Here is a 21,293-nt window from a genome sequence, read left to right as displayed (position 1 = left end):
ATGACTGATGATCTGTAATTTGCAACACAGAAAAGGAGAGCAGGCACCTAGGCAAAGAAGATATTTCTAGAGTCCACAAAATGTTGGGACCTGGTAGCGCAGGGTGACTAATTTCCAGGAAGAAGCTGTGGAAAGGGAGCATGAAGTAAGACAGTGAGGGAGTTTGGCTAAGGAATGCCTTGGCTAAGGAATACTAAGAAGTTTAAATTTTAATTCTTTAAGTAATGGGACATCATAGAAAGTCCTTAAGTAGGAATCGTTAATTTATTCAACATATTTATTGAGTGTTAGGGACTATTCTATGTATTGGAGATGTAGCTGTGAATGAGACAATAGTCCTGACCTCAATGAGCTTACATTCTTGGGGGGAAGAAATACAATGAGAAAAAAATATTAAATATGTCACATAGATTTAGGTTGGGATAAGTGCTATGAATTAAAGAAGAGAGGCAATGGAGGGTTGAGAGAGCTTTGGAACCAGAAGTAGGAGGCAGCTGTGTAGAGGCAGTCAGGGAAGCCATCTCTGAGAAGGGGACAGTCACTGAAATAAGAGCAAGACATCCAAATATTTGAGGAGCAGCAAATCCAGGGAGGAGCAATGGCAAGTTTTAATACCCTGAGGCAAAAATGGAATAGGGTTTTTCAGAAAAACACAAGAAAGCTTAGGAGTAAAATAAGGGAGAGAGTGATAAGAGATAAGGTCTAGCAAAGAAGCAGGGGTCAGATAATAGCCTCATAGACCAGGAGAAGGAGTTTAGTTTTACTGTAAGTAGGGGCAAGGAAAGCCATTGCAAAAGTTTAAGTAGGAAAGTGACATGATCTGATTTACATTTTCAAAAGATCACTGGTTGCCTCTGTGAAAAGGGACAGTAAGACAACAAGAGTAGAAAAAAGGGGGTTAATTTATCTGAGAGATTACAGTGGCCTGGAGGAGGTGGTTATCAGAGGAGCTGCTGAAATGTGCTTGGATTTAAGATATATTTTAAAGGTAAAACAATAGAACTTGCTGAGGGATCATTAGGAGAATGAAAAGAAATCAAGGCTGAGTCATAGGTTAGCTGAATTAACCCAAGTGAGTGAGTGGTGGTGCCAGTGATGGAGAACGGGAAGTGGGGGAGAGGGAAAAAACAGGGGGTTGGTCTGGGGCACATTAAATTTGAGATGTCTATTAGCTCTATTGATGCAGATGTCAAGTGAGCAGTTGGCTATTTGAGTCTAGTGCTTAGGAGAGAATTCAGAACTAGGTATAAAAATTTGAGAGTCACCAACTTAGAGATGAGATTTGATGAGCCACATAGGGAATGTTCACTACAGTGTGAATAAAATATCAAGATTAGGTTACATTTTAAGCATCATTTTTATGTAGGCTGAATAGAGACTTTTATGTCTCCCTTTGTATACCCAAATCTCGTTGTCACTATTTTCTGCTGCTTCATTATAAACCAATTAGCTTCATATTGTTACTATTAACAGTAATAGCCATTAAGTGCCTCCTCAAGGCAAGCAGTAGACACAGAACTGCTTAAGAAATGTTCTCTTTCTGTTCTTATGCAGAAAGCTTCGCAGTTGTGGAGTTCTACATTATGCCATTCTGCTATAGCTCATTATTCTTAACAAAGAAAATGTCAGTTGCACAGAATGGAACCGTATTTTGTGTGCTATAGGTCACTTCGGTTTGGAAAATTGTTAAGCAATTACTTTCTTGTCTCCTCGTCCCGTCTGGACTTTGAATATTAAATTTTTTGGAACAGGCTCAGCATTTGTGTTATCAAATAATATACTCTGCCTTTCTACTCACTGAACTATAGAAATTAGGCTGCACTATTATTTGATAATCTGTTTCAAAATACTGTCTCAGTTGGGTGGAGTAATTTCCCTATGTAATGGAGGCTATGTAATGAATTGATTAAGAAACAAAAGGAACCAGCCTCTATTATGAATTCCTTTCCAGAAATCCTGAAAGCCTCATTACAGAAGGAAAATTTCTTCCAATACTATTAGACATCCTAAGATTTAGCAGAGGGATTGCATGACCTCAAAATAAAACTGACTATATCAATTCCACATTTGTGTCCCTAAGGCAATGTCTTTGGGTTGGTGGTGCACAAGAGCAAGGTAAAATTGGCCTAAGGGGAACAAAATAGAAAGGACAGATAGAGAGTGGCTTGTGAAAAGCTACTTGGATTTCCCAAAGTCAAATTCACACACACACACACACACACACACACACACACACACACTTGGAGCTCGTATGTATGTTCAAAAGTAAATACAACCTTTTTGTATAGAAGGGAATAGAGAGAGAAAGAGAAGTAGAGTACCATGAGGGAAAAAAGAATTCTATTTTAAAAAACTGTATATCTACTTTATTGAGCAGAGAAATAAATGACATTGAAAAAACATGGCACTTCTTTTAGCCACTGAAAGATTCCTCTCTGGATATTCTATGTGTGGAAAATAGCAACCTGGGGGGAATGTTCATGCAGTTAATCTTGAAATGACGTTGCAGACTTTCCTGTGACATTGGGGCTGCACGTAGTCTCAGCACTGCAGTGGTGGCTCCATGCTTTAATGGCAGCACTGCTGCCTTCTCCCCTCCTGTCCTGGGGGGCGAATGGGAGAAATAGGGGGAGTGCAGGCATAAGTGGCAGCATCTAACTTTGGGGCCTACCATGTCCAACGCTTCACTTGCCTGCATATGTGTGTCTTACTTGCAGCCCAAGTGGCAACTGAACAAAAGGCAAAGCATAAAACTATTGTTAATGAATGCAGAAATAAATGAGTTCTTTGGTGTTCCCCAGAGATATTTAGAGCAAAAAAAAAGGACAAGGAGAAAGAAGGCATTAGAAGAAAATAAATGGCTCTGATAAAAGTAGAGATGAAAAATGAGGAATGGCTAGGGACTAAATGATAACCCTATCAGGTTCTACTTCCTCTTGACGATGACACAAAGGTGGAAGATTTTGCTTTTCATCAAATATGGATCGGTGGCTCGGAGCAATGTAGGAGTGATCAGCAGCTTTTTTATCAGTTACTCAAAAGTGGTTTCTACAAATTCACTCTGCATTTATAGTGTGCCTACTCTATTCAGCACGCAGGAAATATGTGTTTGGCGTTTGTCAGTTGCAGAACAAAAACTGTTGGAAACTAAACCTTTAAGAAATGATGGGCTTATGGACTAAAATTGTTTTACAACAGGCAAAGCAAAGCCTACCTTCATACATCAGTAGATCATCTTTCGGTGTCCAAGCTCTCCTTCAGCTCAGAGGAACAGAACTCTCAGGGCATCTACTATTATGCTCAATAAGAACCGCCATGTTTTTCAAGGAATTTCTGAGAAAATTTTATTTTTACGCAAAGTCCACAAATAAATCAGAACTTAAGTGTGCAGGCAACATGCATGTTAAGATCTCAAGAGAGAGTTATATCAATTTAATTGCTTTTCTTATGCAGTGGCACAGTTACACTTACATTTCCAATGAAGGGATTAGATTCCATATACAGGGAGCAGGAATTTATGTTGTGAAAGGAAAGCCTGCAGTGAGTACCAGTTATGAACCAGGGATCAAAAAATCTTCACTAAAATGCGTATAGATTCCATTAAATTCAGAATGTTAGAATAATAAAAGGTTAAAGTTATTTTTTAAAAGGGCAAGATGTGTGTATTTTAAAGTTGCACAAAGATGTCTCTCAGGGTATGGAATTATTAAACATTAACATCACAAAACAAATTACAGGAAAGTCTAAATAATGAAAAATGCAGTTCTCAAGCAGAGACGCCACTTGAGGGTGGATAAAGCAGCACCAAACAATTGCAGAGTAATTCTGAGTGTGTGAAAGAGAAGGACTAACTGAGCCATTGTTTCCTTGTTGATAACTTGAAGTAGTAAAAATTGCAAGAGCAGACAGCCCTCACATTTGCTTGTGGTCATAGGAGGAAACTGTTTTTGTTCTGCAGATGTTTGTTCCTTTAAAATCCATTCTGAAAGGTATACAAATTTGATTCAGAGTGTGGAATTTATTAAAATCTAGGACTTGAAGCCACTGAAAGTGCTATACTAAAGGTCAAAAAATCCCTTCAAGTGAATCCTTCTAGTTACCACATTTATAAATGGACATACTCTTCATTTACAATCACTTTCTTTGAATTAATTTCCTCAGGGGCCATCTAGCCACCCTCTTAAGTAACCCCCACCCTCCCTGCTTTTTGTGTCCCAGGGTAGATGTAGGAATGCTAAAATGGGAGTCGGGTGATGTTCTTTATATAATGAAAAGACCCCTAAATGTCAAACATTTGCTTTAAAACCTCATTAGAACACAGCAATAATTGATGGAATTTATAGAAAACATACTGAGCTGCTTGAAGGAGTAGTATAACATTATACTACAACTATTAAGGGGACTCCCAGGTGGGAAAACAGTGGTAGAAGCAAAGAGGAAAATCATGCAATGCATTCAAGAGATGTGAGATGATTCCTTTGATCGGATATCATAGAAAAAGCACTGCAGGCCTCCCCCATCACGTAACTTCTCAATTCTATTATACTTTGAGTTTGTTGAGGGTAGGAATTATATTATCTCAGTATTTGGGGTGCATGAGGGCAGCTGGTATAAGCCCTGACATATGGTAAGTGCTCCCTACATGTTCATTGAATAAATAGAAAGCATGAAGGGAAAGAAAGGAGGAAGGAGAGAGAGAGAGGAAGGGAATTTTAAAAAGAAAGAAGAAAGAGAAGAATGGATGATGACAAGGGAAGGAAGAAATGAATAATTTTCTTTTCTCTAGCATTTTTAAATTAAATTTATTGGGGTGACATTGGTTAGTAAAATAATATAGGTTTCAAGTATACATTTCTATAATACAGCATCTATATATTGCATTGTGTGTTCACCGCCCAGAGTCAGTTCTCTTTCCATCACCATATATGTGACCCCCTTTTCCCTCTTCCAGCAAAATCTAGTAATTATTTTTTGTCTCCCTGGAATAGCCGTGTGTGTGTGTGTATGTGTGTGTGTGTACACACGCACACACACACTGGATCTTATTTGAAAATCGAAGTTTGTATTAACTTGCTGCCATCCACAGCTTCTACCAGCAGATGAAATTACTCTCTAACTCTCGTAGAATTTAATTTACTTAGCACTTAGTAAAGAAGCAGACTTTCACCTATAAGATACGCATTGAGATTGACGGTTTGAAGATACACCTCTAAGGAGAGTTCGCTGCAGGTCAGCCAGCTGTTTCTGGCTGCAAGTAGTTGATGAGGTACATGGACCAGAGCTTGTTAAGTGTTCCGTGTGCTTAGTAATTCTTGTGGCTTTTGAGAGTAGAGACATCTCCACGCTCACCCTCAAACAATAGCCCCTACAGCCAGCAGGGTTTTACCCAGGTGTAGAAGCCCAGACGTTGAAACATATCTGAAAGTGCTTTTGTCAAACAATCTAAGCAAATAGTGTGATTTTATCTCTCTGTTCTTCAAGATGTGAAACTTGTAAGGAAGCTGAAACAGAGTTAGTAGACGTAGGCATGCTGACCTCACTATATTGTCCAGTATGCATCTCACTATAGCTTTCATTCTTCTATCGAGCATTCAGGCTAAGTGAGTGCATATGTTAAAAGTTACTATAAGGAAGTCATGGACCACAGAGCACCAAACAGGAAGAAACAGACTTAGTATAAGCAAAACTCATAGACACAGACAACAGTTTAATGGTTACCACAGGGTAAGGGGGGAGGAGGGATGTTAGAAGAGGTTAAAGGGGTCAAATATATGGTGATGGAAGGAGAGCTGACTCTGGGTGGTGAACACACAATGTGATATATAAATAATATATTACAGAATTGTACACCTGAAGCCTATGTAATTTTACTAACCATTGTCACCCCAATAAATTTTAATAAAAAAGAAAATGGGTAGGCAAGGGGAAAAAAGAGTTAGAGTCAAAGCAGATGCTGTGAATTCTCTAGCTCTTTCCCTGAGAATCTTCTGAAAACAGCACCCATCCAATAAGTGTGGATTGCTTGGCGTAGTTTAGATAGATGGACCTGAGAGCAAGAGATCAGAAGTTACAGAACTGAGTTTTAATCAGGTTCCACTACAGATTAGCTGTGTTACCTTGAAAGAGTTCCTGGCACCCCAAGATTTGTCACCTTGAGATTTGTCACCTGATCTGTGAAGTGGTAGTAATTATAGAAATATAATATTTTAACTCATTCATTCAGTAAGTCTTAACTGTGCACATACTTAGGGAGCACCTCACTATGCAAACTTCACAAAAACCAGAACTTGGTTTTGATCACCGTACTCGTATATCCTCTGTTCCTAGAACAGTGTCTGGCACCCTGAGAGGCCTCAAACAGTATTGTTGAACGATATTATATAATATAGTAGGAAAAACAGGCTTCCTGGCTTTAAAAATCCAGCTCCTCCACTAGCTGCGTGGCTTTAGGGCATGTGATTCCTCCTCTCTATGCCAGTTTTCTCATCTAGGAAATGGGATCCTGGGAATAGAATCTACATCATTGGTTTGTGTGAGAATTAAATAAGATACTATACATGAACCACTTAGAACAATGTCTGGCACTGTGCTCAAAAATGTCAGCTGCTTTTGAAATAATGACTGTTATTAATTAATAATTCTTTATTAATTATTAGTTGTTTTTATTAAACAGTAATTGTTGTTGTTGTTATCCAGCTACTGGGGAATCTAAATGTAAAAACGACATGTCCCCTATCCCCAATGAGTTTGCTTACTGGAGGATCCAACTAGTAAGCAAAACTGTCAATGATACAGATACATTATCAGTACAACCACAGGTGACTATGGAAGTAAAAGTAGGTGCTTCACAACAAATTTGTGGAATCAGTGAGTGCTCCCTATAGAAACTGGCATATATATCCTAAAATCAGTTTCTAAAACTAAATCCTCCCCACCTACTGGGAAAGAAACCTGTTTGTGGTCACCAGAAATCATTGTCTGCTAGAATTTCCAGGTGAATCAAAGGACATGTGTACCAACATTGTTCCCTTTCTCTTCCCTGATTTCACCTCCTATGATTCTAACATGATACCAGGTAGCACGTAGAAGACGTTCTTGGCAAGGTGCCTTCATTCCTCTGTAGACCAAGCTCTAACGCAGTGGTTTTCAAAGTGTGTTCCAATGAGTCCTGGGTTTCTGCAGACATCCCTCAGGCAAAAGCCCCTCTAAGTCACAGGAAAACCAGACGGAGAAAGGATCTCCAGAAACTCCTCCCTGCATTAACCATAAGCATGGGAGTTTGTGTATGATCTCTTTAGAAAACAGCATTCCACTGAGAAAGTTGATAATTTTTAAAAGTTTAAAATGTACTGCCTTAGAGAGTCTTCGAAGAAGCATCTTATCAGAGAGAACAAGATTCCCCGCTCCCAGGAAAGGCAAATGCTTGGCAAAAGGAGATTTTGACAGGCTTCTAAACAAGGAGTTTTCTCCCTGGCGTATTTCCCGGCTTACCATGGAGAATCAAGGAAGATATTTCTTGTTAATGCAATATGGGAAGAAACATGGTCCAGTGAATAAAACATCACATTTAGTGAATGGGGAAATATTACAAATCCTCATGAAGTACTGATTCATGATTTTTTTACTTGGTTTCAAAGTGGGTCACATAATCCAAAGAATAAACATAAGCTCACATAAACAAATTGTAGTTAAACTTTCGTCTATATTAAGAGAAAGAAATAGATTGATTCAGTGAGTCTACTCCGTTTGTATCGTTTTGCATGTCCAGGCTAATTTTTTTATATCTTGGAATGTCTGGAAAGTCATTAAGTGATGAAGGATGTCAGGAGTGTCTACCCCCATCTCTCCACAACAAGAACAATAGAGTACCAAATCTGAAATAACTCCAAGAGCCGGTCAAATTTAAATAGTTATATCAGAAACATAGACACATACCCTATTAATAAAAAACATTTAACAAAAATGCTTCCATTGCATTTGAATTTTGTTTACTAATACTTAGGTTAACACTATTATCACTCAGATTATTCTAATAATTTAAGTATGTACAAGAAAAGACAAGTGTAGCACATATTGAATGTGTACTTGATATATACTTGATATTTTACATATAGCTGCCCACTTCGTGTGCAGTCATTTGTTGAATTGATGAATAAATCCTTACTATAATTCATCTCTTTTTCACAGTTGAGGAAACAGATTCAGGGAGATTTCCTAATGTTCAAGATCCAATAAGAGCCAGGATCAAACCTCAGTTTGGCCTCTGAGATGCCCATATTATATCCAATACATCGGAGTAGTTGGTACAATAATTATTGTATTGCCAACCTGTCATGGGTTGAATTGGGTCCCTAAAAGATCCTGTGTTAAAGTCCTAACCCACAGTACCCCAGAATGGACCTAATTTGGAGATAGGGTCTTCACAGATGTAATCAGTTAAAATGAGCTAATTGGCCTGGGCCCTGCTCCAATGACTGGTGTCCTTATAAAAATGGGAAATACATTTAGAGACAGACACACACACAGGGAGAATACCATGTGAAGATGAAGGCAGAGATTGGGGTGATGCTTCTACAAACCAAGGAATGCCAAAGATTGCCAGCAAACCACCAGAAGCTAGGCAAGAACAGATTTTCTCTCATAACCTTCAGAAGGAGCCAACCCTGACAACCTATCTTCTTGAACTTGTGGCTTCCAGAACTGTGAGACAATAAATTTCTGTTGCTTAAGTCACCCAGCTTGTGGTACTTTGTTATGGCAGCCATAGCATATTAATACACCATTATTTTCAGAGAATTGGGTGCTAAGTTAGTAGGCTTTCCCCAATTCCTGAAGTTTATCATTGTTAAAATGAAATGAGGTGCCTCTTTAGAATGTTCCCCTGCCTTTTACTCTCCTGTGGAACTTACTGTTGTTTATGTACACTCACAATTGCATCTTTTTTTTTTTAAATATAGCCAACTAGCTATTTCACCAATCAGTTTCCATCCAGTCATCATACTTTGAAAGAGACCCTATGAAAATAAAAGTGGAAGTTGCCCTGAGCATTAGATAAGTACAAACTAAGAAAGGAAAGAAAATGTTCTCCCAAATGACGAAGTGTTATTTTATTGAAGACATCTAGTTAGATAGTTTTCAAAGACAGGAATTGGAAAGTGGGTGTTGGGGTCCACGAGGTACAGTGTGTTTAAGTGTCCCGTTGTAAATCAGCACAGATCCAAGAACTGAAGGTTTCTGACTCTTTCTGAGAGTCAAAGTCAGTTGACTTTCTCCTATTCATTACCCACGTTTCCTATTTAGTGAGAGTAGGTTCTTCTGTACAGAGCACACAAATGGTGATATCCCTGCCCAGAATCATATGCTGTCCCTCATTCTGCACTTACATGGGCCTGTGCATGCTCCATTCATTACATTGTTTATTGAAAGTCATTGATGATTAACTCCACTGAAAAACAAGCATTAATACAGCTGAGATCTTTCTGAAACAGGATCACACAATTCTGTTTTTTCAGTTTGTACAAAATTTTCTTTTATAAAGGTTCAAATATACCGAAATGAATTCTAAGTGAACAAAAGATTTAAATGTAAAAACAAAAACATTTATTGAAACTAGGAAGAAGAAAAAAACAAAAAACAACAAAAAAAGAGCCAAGTATTTTCCTGATCTAGAAAGGAGAAAAATATTTTATCAGAAAATTAAAAAAAAAAAAAGGAAAAGATCAATAAATTTGACTACTTGAAAAATATAAACCTTCTCTGTCTCAAATAAAAATTAAAAGGCAAACACAATGTAAGAGGAAGTATTTGCAAAATGTGAATTACATGGTGGAAAGTTCGCAAACTTAATTGTTCGACTTTCATTTGTCTGTGGGCATAGGTGTGGTTACGTGAAGAGTTTTTATAAATCAGTAAGGAAAATATAAATGCCCCAATAGGTGAAATGGACAAAAGATATAAACAAGCTCAGTTCACAGCAGAATAAGTACAAATGCCCTCTAATAGATGAAAAGTATGCATATAATTGAAAAAAAATTAAAATGGTTAATTGACCAAGACTCAGTGTTGATGCCATGTGTTAAAATAGACCCTTTCATATACTACTGAAGGGAGTGGAAAACCAGCACTATCTTTCTGCAAAAAAAAGATTTTAAGAGCTTTAAAATTTGCATACCATTTGATCCAATAACATATTAAAGGAGATAATCAGAAATGCTACAAATATTGACATACAAGGATATTCTCCATAGAATTCCTTGTGATACAGAAAAAAATGAAAATGATCTATCAGTAGGGAGATGGTTCAATAAATCGTGGTACACATACCACAGCACACTTTGTTCCATACACCCGCCTCCTTCTACCAACTAGCTTCCGCATGCTACTCAGCGTTTCCTGCACCTCGAAGCTTCTGTTTACTCATAGCTTCTGCTTACTTCTTATTTCTGCTTGCACCTCGTCCCAGCTGGCCTCCTACTCTACTTCAGACTCATTTTTGATCATCTTCTCAATTTCTGTCTCTACAACTAAGGGTCTGATTCCATCTCTCCCTCTGAATGTAAGCTGCTAGGGGAAAGAATTTCTCATCAGGCCAGTTTGCCACCTTCTCTGTGAAGAGGTCTGGCAGGCAGCAGGGAGGAGCAGTGGTGGTATCACCTGTCCCAGGACACAGCTGCCCTGTCAGGAAAGAATCTGTTATGAGGAGACTGTGAACAGGTTGGTACCATCCCGGCTTATGTACCGCAGTTCCGCTGCCTGCATATACGCAGGTCAGTAATATCACACCGAATTCAAATAGCTGCTCTACTTGTTTTCTTTCTTCATGTTACTTAGAAGGGCAGAAGCCATGACTTGTTTAACTTGGTAACCCCAGCACCTATTCTGATGCCTGACACTCAGTGAGTGTTGGTCGAATGACTGAGTTGTTGTAAGAATAAGTGGAAATAATGAGAGTCAAGCACCTAGTGCGAGGGCTGGCACGCGGTGGCTGCTCAGCAAAGGCTCATTCTCTCCCTCCTCCCCTCCTCACTCTCCCAAATCCCATTCCTCCTTTGTTCATGCAGGATTTGCTTCACTAAGTGGTCCCCAGATAAGAGCTACTCACTAAGCTCAGAGCTGTAAGACATTTATGTTATCATGAGATTCATTAACTGGGATAAATAACTCTTCACCCTGAATGCTTACAGTAGCGCAGCTGATATTAAATACAAAATGAAACAAAAGCCTCCCAAACTTGTCATCAAACCTTTGTATTAATTTGACTGTTTGGGATTTTTTTCCTCTCTTCATGCATATGAGGGCTGAGCAGACACAGAAAGGCTAAATCACCGAGCACCAGCCCATGATGCACCGTCCACTTTCCTTTAACTGAGCCTTACAGTCGATGAAACTTTGGATTTGCAGGCACTCTGGCTCTCTGGAGCACAGAGTGGGAGGGGAGGGCCCTGACATTTATGAGGGTAGCGTAGGGTGGAGATTGAGACCCTGGGATCCAGACTGCCTCGGTCCAAACACCCAGTCTTGCCATTTGTTATCTGTGTGACATGGAGGAAGTTGCTTAACCTCCCTACACATCAGTTTCTCCATCTGTAAAATTGTAATAATAATCGCTGAATCTTAGGTTTGTCATAGTGGTTAAGTGAATTAGCATTTGCCAATGCCTGGTAACTAATAAGAACATATAAATATTTGCTATTATTATTGAGGACCTGACATGTACAAAGCAGTCTCACAAGCATACTCTTTTAATCTTCGTAACAACACTGAGAAATGGAAGGTGGCGTCTCACACTGTGACAAAGAAACTAAATTGAAGGTCAAAGAGGTTAAGAGCATCTCTGCCATTGTAGCAAAGTGAGTTTCACCAAGGACCATGTTCAACTACCATATCCTGATAAGGCTTTGCTGGTGGTGATGGCCTATGCTGTCGACATTTTGTTAAATATTTTGAATATCACCCCTTATGGCCCTCATCAATTTTTCATGCTCAGTGTCACACTGTAATTCCATGCTGAAAAGAAAACACTGTTTCTGACCTGTTTGGTAAGTGTCCAACCATGTCTGACCTCTTTCAGAGTGTTTCTAAGTGACTAATGTTCATTTACTTTGCAGCAATTTGAAATAATTTCTTCCTCCATGGCCTATGTTGGCTAGATTGCTTCCTCTCGCCACCTCCTTTTATTGCCTCTCCTTAAATGGGGCTGTCAGAATGGAGAGCAGCTCTTCACAGATGTAGATGAGTGCTCAGCAGTAAGCTGATTTAATTGTGATGTTCTTTTGGATCAGCCCACTGAGGTATTTGTATGTTCTGCTATGACATCATCGTGACTTATCTTAGCTGATTGTCTGCTCTAAACCTTGGATTGCTCCCTGTGGCTCAGTGGCTCGGCAGTGAATCATTCTTTTCTTCCTTTATATTATGACTCTAACTTGTGTTACTTCCTGAATAATGGAAGAGTCATGCACAGGGCTTTCCTCTGAGAGGCAAGCAGAACACTTAGCAAACACACATCAATAATTGCCCAGCCATGACACATCCAGATTACGTGGTGATGGAGGGGGTGTTAAGTAGGAAAGCAGAAAAGATGACACCTAAGACATGGTGAGAGAGCTCCAGATATCTCCTTCACCCTCAACCCAGTATTGTTCAGTGTATGGCAGGCAGACTGAAGTTGCGTCAAGATGTGATGGCCGAGAGCTAGACTGGGAGGTAGGAAAGCAAGATTTGGGTTCTGCCAGTTCACCCCCTGTGGGTTTCTGGCAAGTTACTTAATCTCTCTGGGCTTCAGTGTTTTCATTGGAAAAATGAGTTCACTCATACATTTTTCTTAAGTATATTTTAGAGTGCTATGTTAGTTTGCTAGGGCTGCCATAACAAACTACCACAAAGTGGGCAGCTTACAAAACAGAAGTCTATTGTCTCACAGCCCTGGAAGCCAGACGTCCAACATCAAAGCATCGGCGGGGTAGCTTCCTTCTGAGGGCTGCTAGAGAAAGGTCTGCTCCAGACCTCTCTCCTTGGCGGATAAATGGCCATCTTCTCCTGGTGTCTCTTCACATCGTCTTCCCTCCATGCTTGTCTCTTTCTCTTCATGTGGCACTCTTTTTATAAGGACACCAATCGTATTGGATTAGCAGTCCACCCTCCTGTAGCTCATCGTAACTAATTACATCTGAAATGACCCTCTTTCCAAATAAGGTCACATTCCGAGGTACTGAGGGTTAGGGCTTCCACATATGAATTTTGTGTGTGGGGGGGAGGGTAGCACACAATTCAACCCATGGCAAGTCCCTGCTGTGTCCTGAGCACAACTCTGATGCAGAAGCTATAGCATTGGACAAGGAATGTCCTTACATTCCAGTAGGGAAAGATAGACAAACAAAATAAGTAAATAAATTATACAGCGTGTGAAAGGGTAAAAAAATGCTTTAGAGAAAAGTCAAGGAGAAAGGGGTTGGGGACAATGAGTCCTGGTGTGGGGGAGTCCATTTTAAATAAGGTGGGTCTAGGAAGGCCTCAGCGAGAAGGTTCGTTAGTGTGGTCATGAGGGAAGTGAGGAAACAACCCACAGAGATACCTGGAGGATGGAGGAAGGTTGGGGTGGGCATGTTCCAGGAAGAGGAAACAGAAAATGTGAAGACTGGAGGTAGGGCGTGCGGGGAGTGCTCAGTGAACAGCAGGGAGGCCCGTCTGGCCAAATCAGGTCAATAAGGGGACAGTGGTAGGAAAAGTGGTCAGAGAAATAAAGGCAGAGGTGGGATTAAGGTTGTGGGTGGAATATCAAGGCCCCAAAACAAGACTTTCTTTGGCTCTGACTTGGAAATAACTGGGGAGATGCTGTAGGATCTGAGTAGAGACGTGATTGTTGAGGCTTTCGATATGGCACATCATAGAAAGGGAGCAATCATGAATTTTTTGGCCTGAGCAGCTGGTAAGATGATGCTTAAATGACATGGGGAAGACTAGAAGGAGAAAAGATTTAGGGCGGAAATCAGGAATTTGTTTTTAATTTAAGTTGCACGAGCCCACTAGACAACCAAGTGGGCTGGAGAGCGTACACAGTGAGAAAGCACCAGCATGTTGATGGTCTCTAAGGCTGTGAGCCTGAACAGAATCACGAAGGGTGTGACAGCAGACTGAGGAAAGCAGCAGGCCAAGGGCTGCACCTTGGGGCATCCAATATATACAGGTTGAGAGTATGAAGAGGAATCAGCAAAGGAGACAGAGAAGGAAAAGCCAGAAAAGGAGGAGGAAAACAGGACATCGGTCTGAAAATCAGGGAGGAGGGTCTCAGGTCAGAGCTGGCAGCTGGATATAGCACAATGGAGATCATTGGTCACTGTTACACATCAGTAGAGGGTGGAATAAACACCTGATTGGAATGAGTTAAGTGAGAAAATTAGGGACCACAAGTACAGACTTGAGGAGTTTGGCTGTAAAAGGAGACCAAAAAAGAGTTTGGACTAAAATCAGATATTTCATACTCATATGCCTTCAAGGGTCAAGAAGATGATATAAATGAGTGAAGAATGTGGAGAAATAAAGAGTAAATGCCCTGCCTATCGTTGTTCTAATAAAAATAGAAACACATAATAGTCTGCCAAATCAAACATATCTTGAGGCCACCAGTTTGTAATGCCTGGACTAAATAATCTCCAAGGGCCCCTCCAGTCTAAAGTTCTATAAATCTAAGCCGTGAGAAAAAATTAAGTCCAGGTCACCTAATGTTGAGACCCTGAGTTATAAATAGCCTTGCTTCTTTCAGAACTGGAGCTAAACATTTGTCATGGTTCTCCCAGGATTTGAGATAGAATCCCTTTTTGTTCTTAATCTGCTTATAAAAGCTGGAAACCAGAGTTGCCAAACAGAGCTGTCCATCCATCAAACAGATGAATATTTATTAGCCACAGTTCTATACGCCAGGCACGGTGTTACTTACGATCCCATTTGATACCATCCCTGGATGGATTCATGGGGAAGAGAGAGAGGTAAACAGACACGTGCTGTCTGCTCTGGCACAGAGAAGCACAGTGTGGGCAGTGCGCCACTCCCAGGCTCGCGGAGCAGGAGCAGCAAGGCTGAATGACAAGAGAAAATGATGCTTGGGCGGAAGGTTGAAGGAGGAATTGGAGTTAGCGAGCACAGAAACATGGGAGGGTTGTAAACGTGACGGCAGGGCCAGGCCGTTGGTGTGTGCTCAGGCTGCTCGAGGGATCCCTCTGCTCCGAGCGGTGGTGAAGAACCAACGCTCCAGAGCCTGACTGCCTTGGTCCCTAATCTCAGCTCTGCCACTTACCGGTGACCTTGAAAACATTTTTAACCTCTCCGCCTTTAAGTTTATCTGTCTTTAAAATGGATACTATAATAGTACCTACTTAGTAAGGCTCTGGTGAGAATTAAATATGTTAATAAAGGATTTTGAAGTGTACCCAGTACCAAGTAAATGCAATGTGTTTGCTGTTATTATCAGGGAAAGCTTTCAGGAGAAGGTCACACATAAAGGAAGAACAGATTTCCAGGCAAAGGACTGGTGGGAGAATGCTAAAGGCCAAGAGAGTCCCACAGGTAGAGGCACCAAGTCAAGACATCTCTCAGCGGTGGAGCAAAGGGTTCAAGTGAGGAGACACCAGAGCTGAGGTTAGAGAGATAGTCAGGATCATATGCTTTTTTCTTCCTTTGCTCATAAGACATGACTTACACAGGGAGAACTTGAGGGTTAGCTCTGACCAAACCATAAGGAGACTGTTTTCTTGGGGGGTGAGGGTGGCAGTATTAGGGAAGTTCCTTTTCTAGGGCAATAACCAGAACCAATGTAACACTGGGGGCCATAGAATAAACTTGTGACCTCATCTGCTTCACACACAAAAGACTGTAGGACGCATTCTGGGGAATTATCATTTGGCGTAAATCCAATGGCTCATTGACCCTGGATAAAGCACTGTCATCTGTTTCAAAGACTACAGTCCTGAAATTGATTATAGTCCAGGGTAGTGCATTAATTTCTTGCAGCAAAAAGCAATCGAGCCCATGCCTCTGCTCCCTCCTAAGGAACTACTCACTATGTTTTTACTTAGTAAATATTTGGGGTAAGATTTGTGCTCATAATCTCAGTATGTAGATTCCTTTCTTGGCCCCATACAGTTTACATTATAGCCAGTACATCCAAACCCTCCCAGACTGTGTAATGCTTTCTTTAGGTCCCTGAAGACTCTGGATTCATCTCCATTTCATCATCTTGACTGTTTGGTTCTACAAATACAATGACAGCTGTTCCTCACAGAAGCATAAATCTGTTTTTTAACCCCAGCATCAAGCCGTGAACAGTTTCATAGTAAGTAGTCCAAGGGAACTTTGGCTCGGATCTTGTCATTAATACAAAGTTCATCAGTTCGCTATCACAGTTAAAAGAAAATCTACTGCAGGATTTTTTATCTCCAGATGGTGGTGATGGGGGTGTCATTGAAATCCCGTAGCCCTTCCTCAACTCTCCATATGTTGAGAGAGAGAGCTCGTGCAGACATCTCCATAAATGTTATCTCTGTGTTTTAAGACTTCTGCCTGCGTTCAGCCTTACCATTCTATGTGGTTTTCAGATTTGGCTACTTCGAGGACTAGAGTGCTTCTCTGTTATTTCATAACTCCAGATCACATGCTGGCACTGCTCCATTGCACATTATTGGGTCCATGAAAAGCAAAACCACACTAGAGTCAGAAATATTGAGTAAATTGGCTATAGAATGCTTCTCTTGTGTCAGTGAAGACATTTGAAATGGTGGTGCTGGCTTCCTTGATTGCTGATTCTATTTTACTGTTTGATCATCACATTAAAACCAATTTTAAATGCACTATTTACAAGTTTTCACAAATTTATTAAAATCCACTGGATTTGCTCTTCTACTGATTTACACATTGGTTTATAAGTGCTAATTTGCCGTAACACTACTTCAGATGTGTTCCATCACCTTCATCTCCTGATTAGCGTATGTTTTCCATTTTTGTGGACTTTCAGCATGTTCTCTACGTTTCCCATGGAAGCTAATTCTGTTTCTGGTGCCCCTTTTGGAATCCTGATGATTAAATGCGCTTGAGGTGCCAACAAGCTATATCTCTTGCCCTCTCATAATTCTGTTCCATTTTCTCCTTTTGTTTATTATTTACATCTTAAATATCATCATCAACAAACATTTTTGAATGTTCATTCTGTGTGATGATGTTATGCTAAGTAAAATGAAGATACAGAGGATGGGGAAAACCAGTATGTATATACTATTAATATATGTGTATGTCAGACTTCACTTCCGTTGTTTTTTTAGTCTCTCTTGTCTTATTTAAAGCAAACCTGAATTTCCTTTTACCCTCATTCCTTTTGAATTCTAAATGCTGTGGGGTCACGGAGGACATGCAGTTGCTGACAGAACCTTGTTCAAAAAGCACAAATAGGCCCAGAGTCTATCAGGAAAAGAGTTAAAAACCTCTACCTTCCCAGCTATCGGTGGCCCACAAGCTGCTAATTAGCTTGATGGATCATCGCCTGGTCTGGATATGAACGCTCAGACGCCCGTTGCCCACTGGCAGCTGATTCCCGACTCCCCGAGGTTTGGAGATGTATCAACCTGAGCAGAGAGAGCTGGCATTTGCTTAAAGGGTAGCTGCAGCCAATTATTCATGAGCTCCTTTGGACTTGACTTGGCTGAAGGAAGAACCATGCTTTTAGACACATTTGAGTCAGCCTTTTCTTGCACAATGGGTTGTATCTGCCTGGCACATTTTTCCTTTTTGGTGTCATTATAGTCCAATGACTAATATTGGTGTAATCCTACAGACATCTAAGGGATAACTGAGTTATGCTATTTTCTTTCCTTAGACTCTTGTTCTTCCTCCACCCATTTAAAAAGAAAATGTTTTCTTCTCTGGGAATGCTTTGAAAGTTAATTTGTCTTATTCTTCTGATTTCAGTGGCATTGTGGAATATACATACATGAGTAATGCTTTGTTTATGTGACTGCAAAAGCCTAGATAGTCTGCAAAAGTTTCATTGACCAGAGAGCCATCAAGCATTGGGCATGGGTTTCTATCTCTGCGCTGACACTTAGCATCTGTGTGACCCCAGGCAAATATCTTGGCCTCTCTGAGCCTCAGATACCTCATTTGTAAGCTGGAGAGACAAATTCCTATGTTGAAATTATTATACAAAAGCATATCAGTTTCCTCCCCTTAGTAGTTACTACTCACCTTGATTAGCCCTTAACATTTGAGTGTCCACTGTGTGCAGAGCTTGGTGGTGGGGCTTGTGGGAAAATGTGATACAGAGATGATGTATTATACACGTAGAAGTGTACAATTGAAACCTATGTGATTTTACTAACCGTTGTCACCCCAATAAATTTATTTTTGAAAAACCAAGAAAAATATAAACTAAACAGAATCTACATAGCTGCTGTCATACCCCCACTTCCCCCAAATGCCTGGCCTGCACCAAAAGTGAGATCACTCAGAAGAAACAATCAAAGAATAATGTCATAACCCAGCATGAGCTCTACACTCATCTTCTGGCACGTGCATCCACACATGTTGTCTCTTTTCATTTATGCCAACAATCATGCAAACCTCAATACCTCTTTGAGACTTCCCTCCCCCGATTAATCTAATCACACACAAAAGCATTAGTCAGTTACTTCGTCTTTACAGAAGATTTCATGGAGATGGGGAAGTGGGGCATTTACATCATAAACCCAACACAAACTATTTAAAGCCCCCTTTCAATATTTCCATTTTCTAAAGGTCATACGGTCACCAGTGTTCTCTTTCCCCGCAAAACCTTTTCCCTCAGTGACTCCTCTTTCTTTATCACCTTCCTCCAGGGCACAATGTAAACTCCTCTCCTTGTCATAAAGTTAAGCAGCCTGCTTGAGTTACCTGAGTATGTCCATGGGGGCAGGGGGCGGGGAGTGTGTTCACCGTTCTCCTCATATAGCTTATCAAAATATTTCTTCCAAACAAATATGGAGGAATGCAGGTGATTAAATTTTCTCCATCCCTCTATACACATACCATCTTACTTAATTCTCACAACATCCTTGTGAAGTAGCCATTATTGTACCAGTTTTACAAATGAAGAAACTAAAATTCAAGATAAGTTAGGCAACCACCCCAGTATATAAGCCCTACCTTGCTTATTGGTTTTGAGGACTAAAGAGGATGACATGTTGTAAGTGCTTGCTTCGTGCAAGTCACAGGGAAGGTCATGGCGGCCTCCACAAGCAGGAGAGATAATAGCAGAAGATGTAATAGTGGTGACATCCTTGTCCTATCATAATGAATGTCCATGACAGGGCCGGCTAAATCGTTTGCAGGACTCAGTACAAAATGAAAATATGGGGCCTGGCCAGGGGCAGAGAAGTCAGTCTTCCTTTCCCACAGCCTCACCACCCCAACCTGCGGCAGAAGAGTGACTCTCCCACCCCCATGTGATAACAGTCTCTAGGAAAGAATATGCTATGAGTGAGACGCCTTTGCATGGTCACCTGCCATGTTGCCCACCAAACATGACTTGAGTTGCAGCTCCGGGCAGGGATGGCTACCCCCAAAAAGCCAAAGGGTGGGTGACCCTCCATGCCAAGACCCACTATCACCACTAGTGGAGAAAAGAGGGAAAGGGCTGAATGAAGGCCAGCCCCTTGCTCACCCCTGTCAATGCCACTTGATTGCTACCCCAGGCAAAGGGCAGCAGTGGTTGTGGGGTAAGCCGGGGGGGGGGGGGTGCAAGCAGGCCCTGGAAGTAGGGAGCAGACAGCCAAACACTCATCCCAGGATGGCAAGACCACACACGAGCTGAGGTTCGAAGTGCCAGCACATGCTCCATATCCCATCAGACTTTACTTACAGAATATAAATTCGAGTGAAAATTATTTAGAATTGCAGGACTGCGACTGCAGAACATTCCACCAAGTTTGGGGCCCTTTTGAGAGGCCCTGTGGGACAGCACTGGTCAGTCACTGCCCATGAAGCCAGCCCTAGTCAGCAATGAATATGCAAATGCTTCAAAAACTTTTAATGCTGACGTATTATTGTTGTAATCACTGTAACCACATGCCCTAGCAACTCTGTTGGGCATGTACTTAGTCACCACAGATTTGTAGCAAATCTGTCACTCTAATGTATTTGTTCCCTCCACCCCCCCCACCATCTCCTTCTACTGAGAGTGGTCATGCATTCTGAGTGATAGGGTGAAACCAGCATTTTCAGGGAACATACTTGCCCTTCCCAGAAATCTCCCTTGTAACAAATATGCCAAGGCAGGGACCTCAAATCCTCCTCAGAACAGAATTGTGGCTCCTCCCTTCTAAGCAGGAAAAAGGAACTCCCACGCTGGAGCTTCCCACAGCATCTGCTCCCCCACCACCACCACCACCCCAGGCCTCCAGGAGCATGGGGCTCTCTGTCACACTCCTTCCATTAACTCAGAACTTGAAAATCAGGGATGTCCCAGTGCCTTAGGTCACTCCTTGGTCCGATGGGTTCCGGGCTGCAGCTCCCAACCTTACACATATGAGTAGATTTGATTCCACACATTTTAATATAATAGATCTGCAGGGAAATTTTTAGTATCTGTAAGAGCATCTAGTGACTCAGAATAAAGCAGTTATTAAGCAACTTCTTGATCCACATCACAACTGGAAAAAGCAGCTGAGCAAAAGGGGGGAAAAATGCACATTAGAATATTCTCAGCCTCCATACCCACTAGGGACCCATTTAGAGCAAAGTAGTAATTTACTGAATGGTAGCCTAATGGCCTGAAAGAGTTAATGTGGCTTCCCACTTTATTTCTCAGACAGGCATTTCTGCCCCAGGGGCATGCTGGTGTGTCCTATCCCAGGTCCTGACCAAGTGTGTAGACCCAGCATTGAGTGGATGTGCCCAGCACTGCACTGTAGACCCTGCCTGAGGGTTCTACAGAAAGGGAGTAGGCTAAAGGGTCTAGAGAAGCATCCTCCCTCCTCCACTCTCCGCCAGAAACTCCAGGGAGCCCTTGTTCCTTTTTTCCTGGGCTCTTTCTCTTGTGAGCCAGTGAGGGTGACAGCAGGCATTACTACCAAGCATCAGGCTGGGCACTGCTCTGCGAGGGAGAGAATGTCTCAGAGCAAAGCTGTGGTCAGTTACTACTCTAACGAAGGCCCTCTTCATAGCAGCTTGCCCAGTGCAGTAGCTGCAATGTCCTGGGAAAAATACATGACACTTGGAGGTAGGAATTTTGAATTCTAGCAATGGGTCTCCCACTCGCTGGCTGTGTGACCTTG

General features: G+C 41.3%; 1 protein-coding gene across 22 annotated transcripts in view; it reads left to right on the top strand.

The window, feature by feature from the left end:
- ANKS1B (ankyrin repeat and sterile alpha motif domain containing 1B) overlaps window positions 1-21,293 on the top strand; it is an 891,644-nt gene that overhangs the window by 708,092 nt on the left and 162,259 nt on the right. The window lies entirely within an intron of this gene.

Source organism: Rhinolophus sinicus, linkage group LG02, assembly GCF_036562045.2.
Source record: "Rhinolophus sinicus isolate RSC01 linkage group LG02, ASM3656204v1, whole genome shotgun sequence".
In the NCBI taxonomy this organism is placed as follows: Eukaryota; Metazoa; Chordata; class Mammalia; order Chiroptera; family Rhinolophidae; genus Rhinolophus; species Rhinolophus sinicus.
Note: the sequence above shows the minus strand (reverse complement) of the source record. Positions and strands in the feature narration are given on the sequence as shown.